Raw genomic sequence first — 19,131 nt, 5'->3', positions numbered from 1 at the left:
GACAAACGTAAGGCAATGATGCAAACATGAAGCCTTGTCAGCACTAACAAGAGTGAAGGTAATAAATAGCAAGGCCGCATCCAGCAGTGATTTCTGGGATCAAGGCTTGTCACTACATTCAGTCCCATGTTATCACGGTTTCAGCTACTGTACCACATAAGAGAAGTATGTAGTTACTGATAAGATGTTTGCAGAGCAAAGATCTCATTTAACATCAAATCAACACCAAATTAATTAATCAAAATAATAAGCAAATATTAACAGCACAGTAGTAACAAAAAAATTCCTCTTGTGCTACTATTCAAGCCTGCCTCCTACTCTGTTATTAGAATTTCAAAAAATGAAAGGTTTTGTGGTTTTATTATACTTCCAGCTATCAAATTAAACAGGTTGGCCCTTTTCTTTCTCTACTGCCCAATTTGCATTAAAATGGAATTAATCAAATTCTTACTTTAAGTGCTGCAAATAGGAACAAATGGAGATGTTGTATTGAAGCTAATTTAATTTAGCTATTGTAGTGGCATTCTGGAATGGAGTTGTATCCAATCAATACTTTTAACTAATTATTTCATATTAATTCATTATCAGTAAATTCTAAGACACCCCTAAATATGTTGAAAATATGTTTTGAGTTTCCATCATTGTCAGAAATTCCTACTTTTATTACAAATCAACAGAATGCTTTAATGCACACAACACAAGCATTGCAGTCCATTGTGGCTGTGAATTTGAGTGTGTTAGGCACCACTGTGTTCACAAAGCAATTAAATATTGGCCCGTGGTTTTCTATGGAGCCTCCATGATTTGTATTCTATTCAAAATGGGAGAAATAGGGTACCATCCTGTAACCAAAGGAGACCAGTCAGTTAGTGAAAACACTGTCATGTTATATCCTGCTTTCAAAGAACTAAAATACTCAACCTCTTTTCTTAACCTTTCTAATGTTTTATGAATAATGAGAAACTGGCTCTCTAAAATCTGCTTCAATAGTCTGGGGAGAACCATTTTCTTTGATCTGAATTAGAAGCAAAGGTACTCCGTGAAAAGAACTAACAAAGGAGTGCAGTGGACCAGCCATCCTCAAAAACAGCCCAATTTTCACAAGTGTTCAGACTGCTGCCATGCTATTGATTCCTTTATTTTTTTTTTTTCCAGAAACATCTTGGAACTTACCAAGTTTTACTGGAGGTGACTTGCAGTTAATTAATCAACAGACACTTTAATCTTGCAAATTCTTGACTCGTAATATTGTAATCAAGCCCCTGCAAGAGAACATTAATCAGTTACTGGGAAAGGAGCACTTGGTTCAGCATTGTACCATGATGTGCTCAGGCCTGATGAAACAGATCTCTGTGAAGTAGAGCTAAGAGAATCATGCTACCCTATTCCTCAACACAAATGCCACTGGCATCCATCTGCGTCATTTGTTTTTGCCAGCAAGCACTGTTTTGAGAAAAATAAGTCAATAGATTCCTGGGGGCTAGTATAGCTCAGAGCAATGGATATAGGTCACAGAGATGTGCTTCAAGGAGATTGAAATCCACTTGTTTGGAAATGAAAAAAAGTCTCTTCTGTTTAATAACCGATCTGAGTACAGTCACTGCTTTTAATTTACTTCATTGTCAGCATTTTAATAACCAATGTGTAAAGCTTGAGCTTATAAATCAGCTTCAGAGGTTAGATGCCTGCCTTCCTAAGTAGTGCCATTACCAGTCCCAAACCAATATCCATTTCTACATGGAATCAACTACTCTGTTGCTTCTCAGATCCCATAAAACGTGGATCATGACCTTAAAGATGACCAACCCGATGTTCTTAATACCTACATCTTCTCTTAGAAGAAAATAGGTAGACTCAATTTGGTTCTTTCCATTTCTCTTTTCTCAAATAAAGGTAAGAATGACGTTGCCGGAGGGTCAGATAAAGCTTTAGAGTGTGCAAGAGTTTGGCATCCTTGTGTTCTTAAGTTTTCTAGCTAATCTTTTCCTATCAGTTTTAGGAGTTAGCTCTAGATGAAGGAGTGAATGTCTTAAAATGTATCCAATAATCAATCTGGAAGAAAAATAAGAGGTTGAAGCAGGGATCACTCCATTTCTTAAGTAATCCCCTTAGCGGTTATCTCCAAGAGCTTCTGAATGACATTCCCAGTTAACAACACTAGTATCATGGCAAGTTCTTTATCAAACTAGCTCTTGACATAATCACTAGCACTGAATGGTAGCAAGGTAGCCTCCTACTGTGACTTTCAAATACCAGGCAACAAGAACTAGCAAGATAAAGGAAATATTCATTTCTTAAACTCTGGAACTCTGTAACATACAATGAGCAGGACACTCTTCTTTAACAAGCCTCATAAATGAGTATGACCATGGGAATGTTGGATACCAGGACAGAGGATTTCTACTAATGTACAGGCCCAAGAAAACCTGTCTATAGCTTGTCAGGAAGAGTTACCTGTTCGCAGAGCAGACATATAATCTAGCCTCTGCCATTCCATATTCATGACAATACACATCTCCCCTTTTGAAAAGCCAAGGCCTGACTAAAATGGAGAGTTGGAAGGGATTTGGGCAGCTTCATGTTTCAGTCTGGCTCTTCCAAAAAACCTTCCGTCATGATGCTTCTCCTTGATTATTGAGCCCTATGTTACTGTGCACACAAGCACTTCTGATGGATTACAAAACAAGGCATTGTAAGTCACTCTTGTTTGTCAAACATAAATCAATTAAGTATCACTCTTTAATAGCAATGAGATTCAGGGTTACCATGGCCTTATTCATTATCCCATTATAAATATAACATCCAACAAGCTCTGTGTTCAAACTCATTCAGCCAGGTTTACCAATATTAGCCTCTTTGAAATATAATTTGGATCTGGATTCAATCAGTCAACCTATCTGTGTGTCTATTCCAAGACTGAGAAAATAACCCCCGTGAGAGTGATTTTTCAGAACAATGGAAACAAACAAACAAAAAAAGATAGTTAAATTTTTCTGCCTAGACAAAAAAAAATTGGACCATTAATCACCCTAAAGCTCTGATTTTTCCTCATGACTAAGTTTCTTTTCATTTGTGGACTTTTGATATTTGAATTTTCCAGATGATTGCTGAACCATTTTCATCAAACCAAAGTAGACACTGAAGAGTTATTAAGAAGACTATCCACATGAATGCAAATATCCCTATGAAAAGTGAAGCAGTTGGTCATTCATGCGGCAAATTTGGTTCTCATGATATCAAACATTTGGAAACTATCTGGAAGCATCCCAATATTTGGAGTGTACGGTTTTCCATCTGCTTGTCTGGGTATAGATAGACAAATTGCTCAGGTGTTGCAGGTAGTGGAACTTTCTTGCACAGTCGTCTTCTGTTGCTACTATTACGCTGATAAAAGTCTCTTTGTTGTGACAAGAGAAAGAAATAACACAGAGCAAACTTGATTCATTTTGATTTACTTTCTGCAAACTTGTGACTGGAGGAAGTTTGGTGGCTCTGCCTTGGGTGTTCTGGACATGGCTGTGGGCAACCTCCATCAGAGTGGTGGTGTGTACAGGCCTTCCACTCCGCTTTTCCAGGCAAGGAAACTTCATGTTTAGCTTTTACTGTCTTTCCTGTTCTTCATAAATCTTAAATATCTAAAAATCCACTGACAGAATGGCCCAAAGGAAATACAAAAATTTTAACTTTTAATTGTTCAAATAGAACTTTTACATGTTCCTTGTTATATCTTAGAGTTTAAAATGTTTAAATTGTTTGATACAATTATTTCATGCTGAATTTTATGCTGTCTGTAAGAGGGAAAAACAAAGCTATTTTCCCCAAATTAAACAAAATGTCTAACTTTTGGGGCTTGGCTTGTTGATGTCATTCCAGTTACCAGTTGCCAACTGGGGAATCATGTGTGTTGGAATGCTAGTGACTTCCCAGTAGTCACTGCTGCAATTCTATAGGAGGAAAAAAAAAAAGGTTAGCATCAATGGATGCTCACCTTCCAGAAGGAAAATTGAGGATGTTCATACTGCTCCATATTTGTTTCTTCCTTTTAACATTAGCAAGTTGGTCTTGTCTTGCTGGTCTTGCTCTGGGTAGTGAGCCCTCAAGCTGTGAGCTTACCTCATAGATCTGAAGTTCATCAGAAAATCAAACGGTTGGGACCATGTTTCTTTGAAAAGCACTTCTGCTGCAAAGCTTGCTCTGAGGCATGGATTCTAGATGACACTGAGCTCAGAGAGGCATTCAGCTATGCAAATATCTTGAGGGATTTCCAAAGACAATCTAAATATTTCCAAGGTCCTTATGTAGTATTGTATTTTGATTGTGTTAAAGTCTATATTAGTGCCAAGAATGACTTCACAGGATAGGTGATGAAGTTCCTTCTTGGGTCCTGCCTCCCCTCTTCTCTTGGATGCAGAAGTTTCTCTGAACACCCAACTTCACTCAAGTTTCTCTAAACTTCACTCAAGTTTCTCTTAACACCCAAACTTCACTCACATGCCCTGTGTGTCCATGCCCCTACCAATTGTTTTGGACCCATACCATGAAGGCACGCTGTGGCTTCAGTCCAGGTGCTGGGAATATCTTTAGAAATACCTGAAGTCTGCGCTGAAACAATTGGGCTTTTTTTCCTTTTTCTCTGTCATTTTTAGTCACTACATCTTTGTACCAAATTGTTATATCTTCATGTTACTAAGAAGCTGTTAGTTGATTTTGCAACAAAGAGTTGACAATTGGCAATCACAAAAATAGCTGTTTCTTTTATTGTCTTTGATTTTTAGGCCATTGATGCAAAATTATAGATTAATAGAAAATCAGAAATCCCTGTGTTGAATATTATGACTGCTTTAAATATGCTTAAATGTACTCTATGAAACAATATCTTTTACATTATGGAATATATTCTGTTCTGGGTAGAGGGACATGAGGGAATGTGGTCCAGTGATGGGAGCAAAGGAACTAGGAGTCTACATATGCCTGAGTCCTAATCCCTGGTTCATCTCTTCCACCTTAGAAACTCATGTTGGCCTCAATTTCCCACATGTGAAGGAGAGAAAAAATTTATTTACCTACCTCACAGGGTGTTGTGAAGACTATGAGGGCTGGTAAAGCACTTTGAAGGTAGAAAGCACGGTCTCTCTTGATAAGTGCCTGGCTAATTATGAAGAGAACTGTATGTATCACAAGAGATGGGCTAAGAAGGGGTGCTGGGGTTGTCTGAGGAACACAGCAGCAACACCTTAACTAAGCAAAGAGTTCACTTATTCCTCCTTATTCTCCACTTGTTGTAGGTAAAACTTCTCTTTAAAAGGTCTAGGTAGAAACTTTGAAATTTAAAGTTATTTAAAGAGAAAATTAACTCCTTTCGTATAGCCATGGAGGGTCTTGGTATACATGGACCACTTTCCTGTAATCAAACTGAATTTTGCTTAATAAATAAAATAATATAAATAAAAGTTTATAAATGCATCCACAAAACCTGGCTCCTTCTGACACCTAAGGGGTTTCTGTAGCTGACCCCACTTTTTAGAACTGTATATCATTCCCAGTTCAGCACTGATGGTGACAAGTGACATTTTGGAATCCACTCCTGGGAAGATCTTTAGCAGATATTGTTGAGATTTGATTTGGGATGATTTAACAATGTTTACTTTCATTTCTACCATGACACACAGAAAGAGGTGAAGCTGTGTTCCTGCTTGTAACTCCTAAGCTGATCCACCTTCACATTATACATGCATTTTAAGTATCTCAGAGAAGTGGTTACACAAGGGCAACAGCAACATATTGATATTCATGTACTTACACGGATATAATACACAGATGTGAATTCTATGAATGGAGAAAACAAAGGAGATGGTAGAAAAACATCTTCAGTGAATATCCTGTGTATTTTCTTGCTTTAATGACTAAATGTAATCAGAACTAAATGCTAAATGACATGATCTGGGCAATAAAAACATTTGTAATATTTGAGCCATGAAAGCAGTATCATGGAGGAAGAATACATCCACAAAATCACACTATTGTTGTGGGTAATATTCTACTGATGTGGTTTCATGCAGCACCCTTATTTAATAATTACATTCCTTTGCAAAAGAAATTTGTACACCCTTAAAAACAGGATTTCAAAGCATTTCCCTTGAGGAGTGGATTATATACAATAGTCACATCCAATATAATCTCTTCTGGATTCTAAAATATAGTTGCCAATGGATATCAAACACTTAAATTTTCAAACTTCTTAAACATTTCTAATGCATGACATTGTTTTCCGAAGCATGACTGCAACCTAGACAATTATCTGACGCATTAAAAATATCTATACTACTACAGTAGACTGTATGATAGACTGGTCATGTAAATACAGTGAGTAAAAATTAATTGACATCCCTGTCTTTCCCCTGCCCCTTCCTGATATTGGTATTTTTCTAACCAAAAATGCAAGAGTATGCCCTTTTATTATGAAAATAAATGTTTTTATTTGTTTTTATATAGAAAACTGAAGTTGACTACTAGGACTAGATTCAGGTGGGTTTGCAGAAAGTAATGGGGATACCATGTAATGGGGAGATTTTGTCATAAACATGTTAGAGCTGGGCAGCTCCTTTAAATGATGGTCTAGATGCTTCATTGAAAAGAGGAAAGCACAAATGGCAACATGTTCTTTAGACAGAAGCCACACATCTACTTGCTGGAGGAAGGAGAGTTGAGTCTCTTTTCAAGACTTTCCATTCCACATGGAACTCTTTAGAGCCTTTCCTGAAAATAAGACACTGTTAGAAAAACTAGTTTTTAGCAAAGATACATGTGATTATTCTGCTGTGGACCCATCACTTGATACACATCACATTTCTGATGCTTTGTAAATTGGTTGCCAACCTTCATGGCTACTTCTGGCTGACAACACTTTATTCTGTAAACAAGTAATAAACAAAGATACACACAGAAATTCTCTGTCATTTAAGTGTCTCCTAACTACTTTATATCCAACTATACCACCAACATATTGTTTTCCTAAAACTTTTTAAATGAATCTTTTGCTCACTTGCTTATTGAAGTCCCATCTAAAGCCTTTCTCTGATACATGGGGCAAGATGGGAGAGGACATAGTTACTGTTGGATGGGAACCTTGCTTCTACTGAATAATTTCTGCTTCTCTTCTTAGTAGCCAGATAGCTCAACAGCCTCAGTAAAGATACACTGGTGGACACAGAAATGCAATATCCTGTTCTCAGAAGGAAGAGAGCAAACAGGGACCCAGAAATGTCTGCCCTTGTTGAAACCAAACAACACGATGAAATTAGGGCTGAGACAAAATATTGTTAAAGTGAGAGCAAAATTGTCTCTCCTACTGATTCTTTGCTGGTTTTTATTATTTTCTCCTTTACAGTTAAGATTGAAGCTTCCAGTAATGGTAAATCATGCTATTTTATATGATAGTGAAAGAATTATTTACGAAGGAGAAGACCAGAAAGCGAACATTCTCTGTATTAGCATTTTACCACATAGCTTGGGAAAGAGTACTGCTGGTGCTGATATTATGGTTTAACAAATAGCACCTTGCAAGAAAATAGCCTTTTGCTCTGCACTAAACTGTTGTGCAAGCTGAACCTGTTTCCAGATGGCAAGGGGTCTGGCTACTGACACTAGTCCTTCATTTCCATGTTATTTTAAGTTTTAACTTTCACATCTAACTACCTCAGCTACTGTTGTTTGATTTAGAAACATGAAATAATTCACTTTGCAATCAATAAATCTCTTCATTGAAAATTTCAAAAGAACATTTGATCCAAAACAATTTTCAGAAATTCGTAAACCGCATAAGTAACCCAACCCCAGTTGGTTCTGCTTGATTTGATTTGTTTCTGAGTGGGGTTTGGGTTTAAAATCCTTCATTTCCACTCAACACCAAGAGAGGCTACTCTATGTTTGCTTACTTTGCCTTAAAAATTTTTGGCTTCTTTTTCTGTCCAATTTTGTTATCTTTTAAAACCTATGTCTGAAAAAAGTAGCAGATGGCAGATGAACACCAAAAAGAAGAGAACAGACCACTGGTTCCTCAGTTCCCTGACTTCAGCTGTCTTTGTGACATTCTGATGCACCATGACCATTCTCGTGTTTCCCCCTCCATTTCAGAAATAAGGTGTGTGCATAGGGAACAGCGAAGACATTTCTCCTGGAACAGCACAGTGCCTGGACCCAAATGAAAACCTTGCCGGTTCTTGTGCTTTTACTTTGTAAACATTGTACAAATGTATTTGGAATTTTATTTGAAGCAAAGAATTAAACAAGTTATTAAATTTCTTCCTGTAAATATATATATTCTAATTCCATGTATCCAAATATTCCTTTAGCATTCAGATTGTAAGTGTGTCTTTATTGGCTGGAGGCTGCTGTTCTGGGCAGTGACTCCAAGTGCTCTAGTTCAAAGCACAGTTTGTGGAGTATTTGATGTACTACAGTACTATAGTTATTTTGGTCAGTTAAGCAAGTTGCAATTTGTGATGAAAATGAAGTGGAAAGTAGTACTTCATAATGAATAAATTTCCTTGGTTATCTGATTTTTCTTGTAAAACTTAAAAAAAAAAACTTGAAATTTTATATATTTGGATTTTGTAGATTTTTTTTTTAATTTTATTGCAACACAAGGTACCAAAATCATTAAAATAAAGTACACTGTGGTCATTTTAACAGAAGTCTGTTCCTCATTCTTTCAAAATCCAGATTAGCGGAACACAGTTGGGGTGAGGTAAACAGCAGGGGCTACACACACAGATGCATTTCCAACACAATAGATCCAAAGCCGTTACTAAGCAAAGCTGAGTTATGTCTGAAACACATTTAGGATTTCAATATATCACAGTTTTCTTTTTCTCTGTCTTTTGTGAGACAGGATCCCACAATGTTGCCTACACTGGCCTTGAAACTTGAGGTCCTCCTGCTCAAGCCTCCTGAGTGGCTGGGCTCTAATCCAGAGCTGCCCCACTGTGCCAGCCTCATGTCTTAAGATGTTCCTTTCACTTGCTTTATTTTTGAGACATATTAAATAATATTTCTCCAGAACCACTATAAAAAGCAGTCTTTGCAACCATAGAAGATAGAAATTAAACTAAATTACTTCACTATTTATAAGAAGAAAAGTTGCCCATGAGCAAATGTGCTTTTTAAAATATGATGTATCACAGTGCCTGCTTTGTCTACAAATTATCCTTAAATTTTTTGTAATCATTTTTAGTCTTTTTTTCTTAATTGAATTTTCACAATTTTTATGCAATATAGATTGATGATATTTAGATCTCCCCTAACCATACCTCTCATCACTGCCCCTACACCCAATTTAATGTGCGTTCATGTGTGTGTGTGTGTGTGTGCGCGCGCGCGCGCGCGCGCGCGTTGTATAATACAGCCTTTGGAGTCTGATTTGCGTCCCTAAATATCCTTCAGTATGGGACCATCCACTGGGCGCACCATGAGTTCCTTCCCTATAAGACACTGTCTTTCCCCCTCTCAGCAGCTATCAAATGCCTAAAGTTCCTTAGGTTTAGTTGGGATTTCTTACCTACTTCTCCATGTCTAGGTTGGGATTTTGTCTGGCTTGAGTTTGAATAGGATTTGAGAATGATGTCAGCACTGCTGAGAGTTCATATGAGTACTGACCAGCTGTTACTTTCCTTGTCATCATCCTCTCTCTCTGACTCTTTAATCTTTCCATCTCCTCTTTCTCAATGATCCCTGAGCTTTGAGAGGCATATTTTTTTTCTATTATCCATACAATTGGTAAGAATTTCACTGCTTTAGAACCTACTCATTTGCAAAATGTTAAAAGACATTGGTAAAATAAGATTTAAATGAATATATTGAAACTTGTATAGTAAAAATTAGAAATGAGGAACTCAAAAAATAGCTCTCAGTGGTTAAGAATGATTGCTGCTCTATCATGAGGGCCAGAAGTTGGATCCTAGCACCTATATCCAAACCTGTGTCTCCAGCACCGTGGGCTCTGATGTCTTCTTCTGGCCTTTGCAGGAACCCAAACACACAAGCAAGAAATCCAATAAGATGGGTCAATAGGTAAATGTATATCCCATGCAAGCTTGAAACCTGACTTCAATCTTTGGAATAAAGTCAAAAGGAGAAAACCAGCTCCATAAAGTTGTTCTCTGAGCCCCTCCATACACTAGCATGGTGCATGCACCCTCCCCTACATACATATACACACACATAAAATAATAATTTTAAAATAAATTTTAAGTGTAAAAGAAACAAATAAGAAAAGGATTAGAAGAAAAAAAAGCATGGAGACATTTTCAAGACTTTCTTGTTTGGGTATGGTGGCACATGCTTGAAATTCCAGAACTTGAGATCCGGAGGCAAGATCAGGAGTTTCAAGGTCACCCTTGGCTACATAGCAAATTCAAGGCTAACCTGGGCTACAGACCCATCTTTCTCCAAAAATTGCTTCTTTTAAAAAAAATATTTATTTAATTTACTCTGTGGTGTGTGTGTGTGTGTGTGTGTGTGTGTGTGTGTGTTTTCAGGCTCTCCTGGCACAGCACATATGGACATCACAGGACAACTCTGTGGAGTCAAGTCTCTCTTGCCTTTACATGGGTTCTGGGATCAAACTCAAGTCATCAGCCCTGAGAACCTTTATGAGCTAAGCTATCTTGGTGGGCCCTTGCTTTTTTGTTGGTGGTGAACTTTTTTTAGACCTTTAGAAAATCTTCCTAAGGTTTTCTTTCTTCCCAATTATCACAGGAATATATGTTGAATGTAAAATTACTTGAGACCCACAATTTGGATAGATTCATTCAAATCTTTTTGCAAGCATTTATATTTTTCACTCTGCTAGTCTAACAAAGGTTCTTGAAACAATCATGTACAATGCATATTAGGGTTACAAATATGAATGAAACATACTTTCTTCTTAAAGAATATAGTCTGGTGGGAAAAGTAGACAAGACACACTAATTATGACACTATTTGTGCTGAATGCAACAGAGAGAAACTTTATGATGCTATTTCACACTATCATCAAGAGGCCAGAGCTTGAGGAGAAAAATCTCACTGCTGCAGGAGCCTGATCCCAGAGTCAGAAGATGTACTACATCTCTACCTCCTCATAGGACCATAGTATGTGAGTATGTACAAGTAATAGGTATGTATAACAGTCAGCCTTTTCTGACTTATGGTGTCCCATGGCCCAATGCCATACATGCAGATGAACTACCAACATGATTAACTCAGTGCTCTATCTGAAAGCACTGAAGAAAGGGATATTCATTTATATTACGTTTTCTACAATGAGTAGGAATTGTCGTTACAATATGAAAACAAAATTTATATTTAGGAAGGGCTTGTTAAAAAGAAAAGCATATCAAAATTCTGAATTAGAAAGCATCAATACAAAATGTGATTTGCACCTAATTCATTTGTAGACATACTATAATTCCAAACAAAACACCAACATTATTTCATAAAACTTGACCAAATGATTGCAACAGTGTAATTAAAGATGAAATTATGAGAACAATCAACTCTTTCATTTTCAAATAAGGATATCAATGGATCTTTCCCTCCTAATCAATTATGATTAGAGATGTCATAAACAGATGCTACCAACACAAGACAATTATAAATCAATAAGTCCCACAGAAAAATTCAGCAGTAGAATCTGCACATTCATCAAGAATTGAATTTAGTACATGATAATACAAGACCAGTTAAGAAAAGATGGCTTTTTCAATAAATACCACTAGGAGTATCTTACTCAAAAATAGCATGTGCATTAAACATATAATGTGGTAAACGTGGCTCCAAAAAATAATATATTGATATTGTCTTGAATGAGAAATATTTTCCAAGCTTTATTCTCAATGAAGAGAGAGAGTGTATGATTGGGATCAATAATTTCCATCACTTCTCTTAGAAGAGAAGAAACACAAATATCCAGAAAACAAGTGATAACAATACTATACCTCATTAGATCTGGCAAATATCTTAAAATATGTATATACAAAAATGTTCATTATAGGGGAAATTGGAAATAACTGAAATTAAACCTAGCACAACCCATTCTGCTTCTAGCTCTGGGCACAGGCATACTTTTTCTATTGGCACTCCAGACCTCTGGACTGCACTTTTGGTTCAGATGCCCCAACTGCTTCCTGATCCTCTGCACCCAGACCAACCCAATTCTTCAGTCTACTTCCCTAGATCCTCACAGCCTGCCCCAACCCCCAACTTGCCTTTGCACAACTGAGACCAGCCTTCTTCCCTGGGTGTCCCCAGGCCCAACCTGCCTGGGATTCCTGAGACCAGTCTCCTTCCCTGACTGTCTGAGATTGCCTAAATCCTACCTCTACCTAGCAAGCCTCCCAAATTGTACTGTGCCTGCTGATTAGAGGGACCCAGACCTTAGGAGGAAGCCTGAGAGCATCTGATCATTGTTAGACTTGGGCCTCTGTGGGAACTCCTGAACACCTGGATTAAAGCCATCAGGCCCCTCCAATATAAAATCAGAAGAGAGAACCTGAAGCCTAGACCAACAAGCTTTTCATACCCAATAAGAAAACAAAAAAAGCATATAAATTATATAAACAGAAACAGACCTATACTCAAAAAAGGAAGACTTGAGTCTCACACAAGAATTAGAAACTGTTTTTCTCTCATCCACCCCCACCCTGTCCCCTGCCTGCCTCTCTCACAGGTGGCTCCAATTTCTTCAACTCGATTCCCAAACCGGATAACTAAACACCCTACAATAGATCCCTAAGTCCTTAGGCAGTCCCCTCACTGCCAGATTCCCAACTCTGGATCAGGCAGACAGACATGCTCAGCCAGGACTCTGGTAAGTCAGATCCAGCTCACTGCCTTCCTACTCCATTTCTCTCATCCATCCCCACCCCATTCCCTGCTGGCTTCTCTCACAGGCAGGCTCCAATTTCTTCACCTCAGGTCCCAGGACTAGCTCCCCAAACCTGATTAACTAAACACCCTACCATAGATCCCTAAGTCCCCCAAGGCAGTCCCTTCACAGCCAACTTCTCATTCAGGCAGACAGACCTGTTCAGTCAGGACTCTGACCAAGAACTTAAAATACCCACCAATTTGTCTTCCATACATAAACAAAAAGTAACTAAGCTACATAAACAATATTAACAGAACCAAAATTAAACAAAAACAGTAGAAGTTCCTGTTGAACACATAACCAACAAAGAATATCCATATACCCAAATGACAATGCAAAAACACAAACAATATGAAAAACCAGGAAAATACGTCCCCAACAAAACCTTTGAGTCCCACAGAAGTGCACAGGATTGAGAATCACCCTGTTGGACCCCAGAATGCAGAATTTAAGGGAAAAATCATAAACATGATCAAAGAATTTCAAGAAAACACAAACAATTCAAAGAACTCAAAGAAGAAAGGCATAACCTTTTGAAGGAAACCCAAGGATATACAAATATGCAGCTTAACAGAATATTAAAAACAATTCATACCTTGAAAAGAAAATTCACTGAAGAGATAGAAATAGTGAGAAAACCCAAATGGAAATGAACATGGGACTGAAAACTCAATAAACCAATTAGAAACAACAGGAGAAATTCTCACAAGCAGAATGAATGAAATGGAAAACAGAATATCAAGACTGGAGGATAAAGTTGACGATCTGGACTCCTTAAGCAAAGACTATGAAAAATTCAAAAAAACACAGGAGTGGAATACTCAGGAAATGTGGGGTAACATGAAATGAACAAATCTACATATTATAAGCATACAGGAAGGAGAAGAAATGCAAACCAATGGCATCAAACAGATCTTCAATAGGATTATGGAAGCAAACTTCCCTAAAATAAGGAAAGATATACCTACAGAGATTGAAGAAGCACAGAGAACACCACTAAGATATGATCAGAACAGAAGTCCCCATGACATATCATAATAAAAACATTATATGTACAGAACAAAGAGAAGGTACTGAAAGGTGCTAGAGAAAAATAAGGCACATATAAAGGAAAACCCATCAGAATTACAGCTCACTTTTCAATGTAAACTGTGAAAGCCAGAAGACCCTGGAACAAAGTATTCTCAGTTCTAAACAATAATGGATGTCAACCCCAAATACTTTATCCAGCAAAACTATCTATCAAGGTCGAAGGGGAACAGAAAATTTTCCATGACACAGAAAGGCTGAAAGAATTCGTGTCTTCCAAACCAGCAGTACACGGAGCACTTGAAGCAATACAAAGGCCCCAAGAAAGGAATACATATGCCCAAGAGGCTACAGAAAGAAAATAAAGAATGGTTTAACAACAGAAACACAAAATAGTGCCACAAACACAAAAAAACTAAAATGGCAGTATACAATACACACCTTTCAATAATAACACTAGATATCAATGACCTCAACTCCCCTGTCAAAAGACACAGGCTGGTGCAACAGATCAAGAAAGAAAACCCATTTTTTTGTTGTCTTCAAGAAATTCATCTCACCTTCAAGGATAGATACTATTTTAAGGTGAAAGGATGGAAAATAATATTCCAAGCAAATGGCCCTAAGAAGCAAGCAGCTGTTGCAATTTCAAAATCTGACAAAATAGACTTCAAATTAAAACTCATTGGAAGAGATAAAAAGGGTTACTTCATTCTAATCAAAGGAACAATTGACCAAGAAGATATTTCAAACATGAACATTTATGCACCAAAATCTGGAGCTCCCAATTTCATAAAATCAGTAGTCCAAGACTTTAAAACAGGGATTGATACCAACTCAGTGATAGTGGACAACTTTAATATCCCACTTCTTCAATAGACAGCTCAACTGAAAATGAATAAACAGAGAGAGACATCTGAATTAAATGACATACTACATGAAATGGAGCAGAATAGTCCTATTCTGGACTATACAGAATATTCCACCCAACTACCAAAGAATACATTTTCTACTCAGCAGCTCATGCAAGTTATTCTAAATTTAACCACATTCTGGGACACAAAACAAATCTCAACAAATACAAAAAAAAAAAAATTGAAATGATTCCATGCCTTCTATAAGACCACAGTGCAATAAAGTTCATAATCAACAGCCAAAGAAGCTCTAGTAAACATATGAACTCATGGAGATTAAACAATGCACTCCTGAATCATGAATAGATGTTGGTGAGAAAGGCATGAAGAAGAAAAGGAGAAATTACACCTTCCTGAAGGTCTGCAGAGATCTGAGCTAGTTCCAGGCAGGAAATATTCACTACCTCATTAACGCACCAGGTATTCAGCCCATCTATTTAGCATAACTTAAGGTGAACCTGCCTTCCTAGGAGTAGTCCTATCACCAGATAATTGACCAGTGAGACTGGAAAAGTAGATCCTCCAACAAACAGAGTAGTGATTTTTTTTATAGTCTTGGACAGTTATGAGGCTCTTTGGTTCTCTAACACATGTACATATACCACAAATACCCATCTCAGAGAGCCTCAAGGTATGAATAGGAAGATGTGGGACCTAGACTTTGGTCAATAGCAATTTGTAACATCCCTCTAACTCAAAATCTGAAAATTTTGTTCTCCTTTAACTGAACTTAGATACTTAACATTTTTACAGAAGCTTTCTTGGGATTAATCCTTCCCTGATCAACAGTTGCTAAAAATCTAAGGCCCTCAGTAATTTCAGAGATAATGAATTCTATTGTTAAACTTGTCCTTAATAAGAAAAAGAAATTTAGGGCAGTTAGGAAGTAATGATGTCTTTGCCCAAAACAGCCATTGATGCTTAAAGTGATAAGAAAAGACAAGATATGGGGCTAGAGAGATGGCTCATCAGTTAAGAGCACTGATTACTCTTACAGAGGACCTGGATTTGATTCCCAGCACCTACATGGTGGCTACAAACCATCCTTAACTCCAGTTCCAGGGGAATCCGAAGCGCTCTTCTGACCTCCACGGCACTATATGACACAATCAGCTTCCAGATGAATACTGGTGATGCTGTTCTCCAAGTGAATAAAAGTTGGTGTGGGAGAGAACCAATGATAAGTGGAGCGCCAATGGCAGGCTGGGGCTTGCTGGGGTCTCCAAGTCATAATGATAAGATGTTCTGCAAGAAGGCTTAGAAATAGACTTTAAAAACACATCATGAGAGGAGTCTCAAATTATTAAGGTGGCCTCTGCCGCTTGCTTTTTCTGGCCCCCAACCCTGGTGACTACTCCTGATCTCTCTCAGCATGAGTCATCTGCCAGCCATCTTCCTTCTTACAAAATTTCTGCATACTGGGGATAGCTAAAACTCTACATAGGATTCTTTGTGTCTCAGTAATTTCATCTGTGAGTTGCTCTATACCATACTACCTGATAGAATGAGGCATGGTCTAGACAAGTTTAAGGTCAAGATGGGGCAGAAAGTGGGAACATGATGGAAAACTAGAGAAAATTAGTGTGATTTGACCATCTCCATTTTCCTTTCCCCTCATCCTCAAGCCCTTACCTCCAACTCTGCCTTACTGATATATGCTATGGGTTACATTATGCCCCTTCACCCCAATCTTCATATATTAAAATCCTAAGGCCCAGGGTCCAGAATGTGATTTTCTTGGAGTAGGAGCCTTTGAAGAGGTAATTAAATTAGAGGATAGTCATCAGGCTAGACCTGAAACTGATATGACTAGGGGTCCTTAGTACAGGAAGTTGTTACACAAAAGATGTTAGAGATGTCCATGTGCAGACAAAGGAGCACTTGGGGACCCAGCAGGATGGTAGGTGTCTCCAAACCAAAAAAAGAGGCCTCTAAAGAACCAGCCCCACCAACACCAATACAACTCGCAGTCTCCAGAGCTGTAAGAAAATGCATTTCTCTTTTTTAAACCACGTAGTCTGTAATTATGACAGCCTAAACAAAGAAATAGAGCAGGCTTAATCAAACCCTACCATTGTATGTTACTCTTTTTTGGTTTGTTTTGTTTTGTTTTGTTTTTTTCATTGAACACTTAATTACTTTGAGTAGCTGTGACAACTGAGGTGAAAATTTTAAGGGAAGAATGACTTGTTTCAGTTTTGTAAATTTCAGTCCATGGTCTGCTGGCTCTATTGCTTTTAGGCCTATAACAAGGCATAAATATCATGCAGGAAGGTCATGGCAGAGGAAAGCTTCTCACTTTGTGGCAGCCAAGAAGCAGAGAAATGAGTCAGTGGCAAGAAGTTTTATCCTTCACAGGCACATCCCCAGTAATGACCTACTTCCTTCCATGTTCTGTCACCACCTAGCTTTGCTGTCAAATTATGGATCTATCAAGTGATTGATTCACTGATTAGGTCAAAGACCTGATGATCCAATCACTTTCTAGTAGTTGGCTCCATCAGCTTGGAACTGAGCCCTCAATACATGAGTTTGGGGAGGAATCCTTCTTACTGGTACTATAACAAGCCACTTTTCCATTCCATTATAAACAAAGAGTAGCATCAAGTGCAAAGGCACTGAGGCATGAAATCAACAGGTTTACAGAACTACAGATAGCTTAGCCATTGGCAGCAACTAAAAGGAAAACCAGGGAAATTGCTCCCTTAAATGTGCAAGAGCCTCTAAAGGCCTTAAAAAGTCAGATGTTATCAGATATGAGAATGTGACCCCTGTATTTACACAAGTACAATTATGTCAATACACTTGTACCTGGGTTTTCAGTCACTATTAGGAAGAAACTATGATCTAAGGCATTTCACCAACAAAATTCATTAAATGGAATATTACTTTAGAACAAATGCAAAGGGCAGAGTATGCACACAAAGTTTCAAAATAAGAGTATTTACATCCTAAGCACACTTATGAAAGCACAATTCCAATTTGTAGTAAAATCATTGTTTTAAAACAAATTTCAATAATCAGAAGCCTGGGATCCTACTCATAAATGAGACATAGAATGAAACATCTAAATTAAGAAGTAGTTAGATCACTCATTAAGTAGGTACTAGCTTTGAAAATTTAGATAAGTGTGTTTGTGTTTCAATTGGAAAATCCATAGAAGGTCAAGGAACTAGTAAGGGAGTATGGAGGGGTGTGACAGGAGGGGAGATAGAATGTAGTAGTACAAAGGGGGAAGAGGAATAATGAAACAGGAAGGACTAAATGTGGTGAGGAACAGGAGAGCAGGGTAAAGGGTGCCTGAACCAGGACACTAGTTTTTCTAGCTATCTATAGAGCTGTCTATCTCTCAGAACTGTGCTGATTGATCTGTCTTGTCCCCTCAAGCTGTGTCAGTGGAGAACTGTCTCTGGAACCCTGTTTTCTCCCACTGTGACCCCAGTCAGGCCACACCCATTATTTATTCAAAATGGCTTTCCCAGCTTCCTTGGGGAAGTACAAGTTCAAATTTGGTTCCACCCTTAATCCTCACAGACCATCTGGTCTTTTCCTTCACAGTCATCCAAGGTCCTGGGTTCTTCCCAATCTCCAGTGTTTCCAGTGAGTGGATACTTTAACTTTGATATGTTAATTCTCAAGCACACCCACATTCATTCATTATTTTTTTGGGTGGAGAACCAAGCTGAGGTTGCCAAGGAGACACACTGGTCATCAGACAAAAGAGCATGGTTTTACTGAGGTTAATTAAAAGTCATTAGTCCAGGTTTATACTGAGTACAATATTGTATAACTGTAATGATTCAACCATAAACCTTAAAAGTACAACCAATTTTGTCAGAGATACACCCTAGCTCAGAAAATTGTTATTGAATATGTCAATGCTGATGTAATGAAATGCTACTTCTAAGTATGTGGTCATTAAATAAAATTTTTTTTAAAAAGTCATTAGTCCAGATTATGTATTATGTCCACTAACAAAAGTCATTCCTATAATATGGAAACTTGAAGGGGTGTTCAAACAACCCCCCGATCGATGGTTGAGCAATGCCCGATTAACTCATTATCAGGCTCTGCTCCTAAATCTGCCCAGGATCACCTTCCAGGTACCGACGGCACTGAACCCAGCCATGCTGCTGCCAGATCCCAATATTGGGGACCCACTCCACGACTGTACTGAAATTCTGGCGCAGGTGCATTGCATCAGACCTGACCTGAAGGATGTTCCCTTGCCTGACACTGAAGAAACCTGGCACATGGATGGAAGCAGCTTCATCAGAAATG

At 38.0% G+C, this 19,131-nt stretch overlaps 1 protein-coding gene across 2 annotated transcripts in view; it reads left to right on the top strand.

Moving 5' to 3' along the window:
- Nucleotides 1-8,628, top strand: part of Xkr4 (XK related 4) — a 509,976-nt gene extending 501,348 nt beyond the window's left edge. Inside the window, exon 4 of one of the 2 annotated variants that reach the window (XM_008844405.3) lies at nucleotides 3,101-8,628. The gene's annotated coding sequence lies outside the window, so the exon portion shown is untranslated. Of the gene's footprint in view, nucleotides 1-1,155 lie in introns of both variants that reach the window. The other variant, XM_017800948.2, reaches the window with a different exon arrangement.
- The last annotated feature ends 10,503 nt before the right edge of the window (nucleotides 8,629-19,131 follow it).

The sequence above is a fragment of the Nannospalax galili genome, unplaced genomic scaffold (genome assembly GCF_000622305.1).
Source record: "Nannospalax galili isolate Female #2095 unplaced genomic scaffold, S.galili_v1.0 scaffold40, whole genome shotgun sequence".
Classification (NCBI taxonomy): Eukaryota; Metazoa; Chordata; class Mammalia; order Rodentia; family Spalacidae; genus Nannospalax; species Nannospalax galili.
This window is presented reverse-complemented; position numbering and strand designations above follow the sequence as displayed.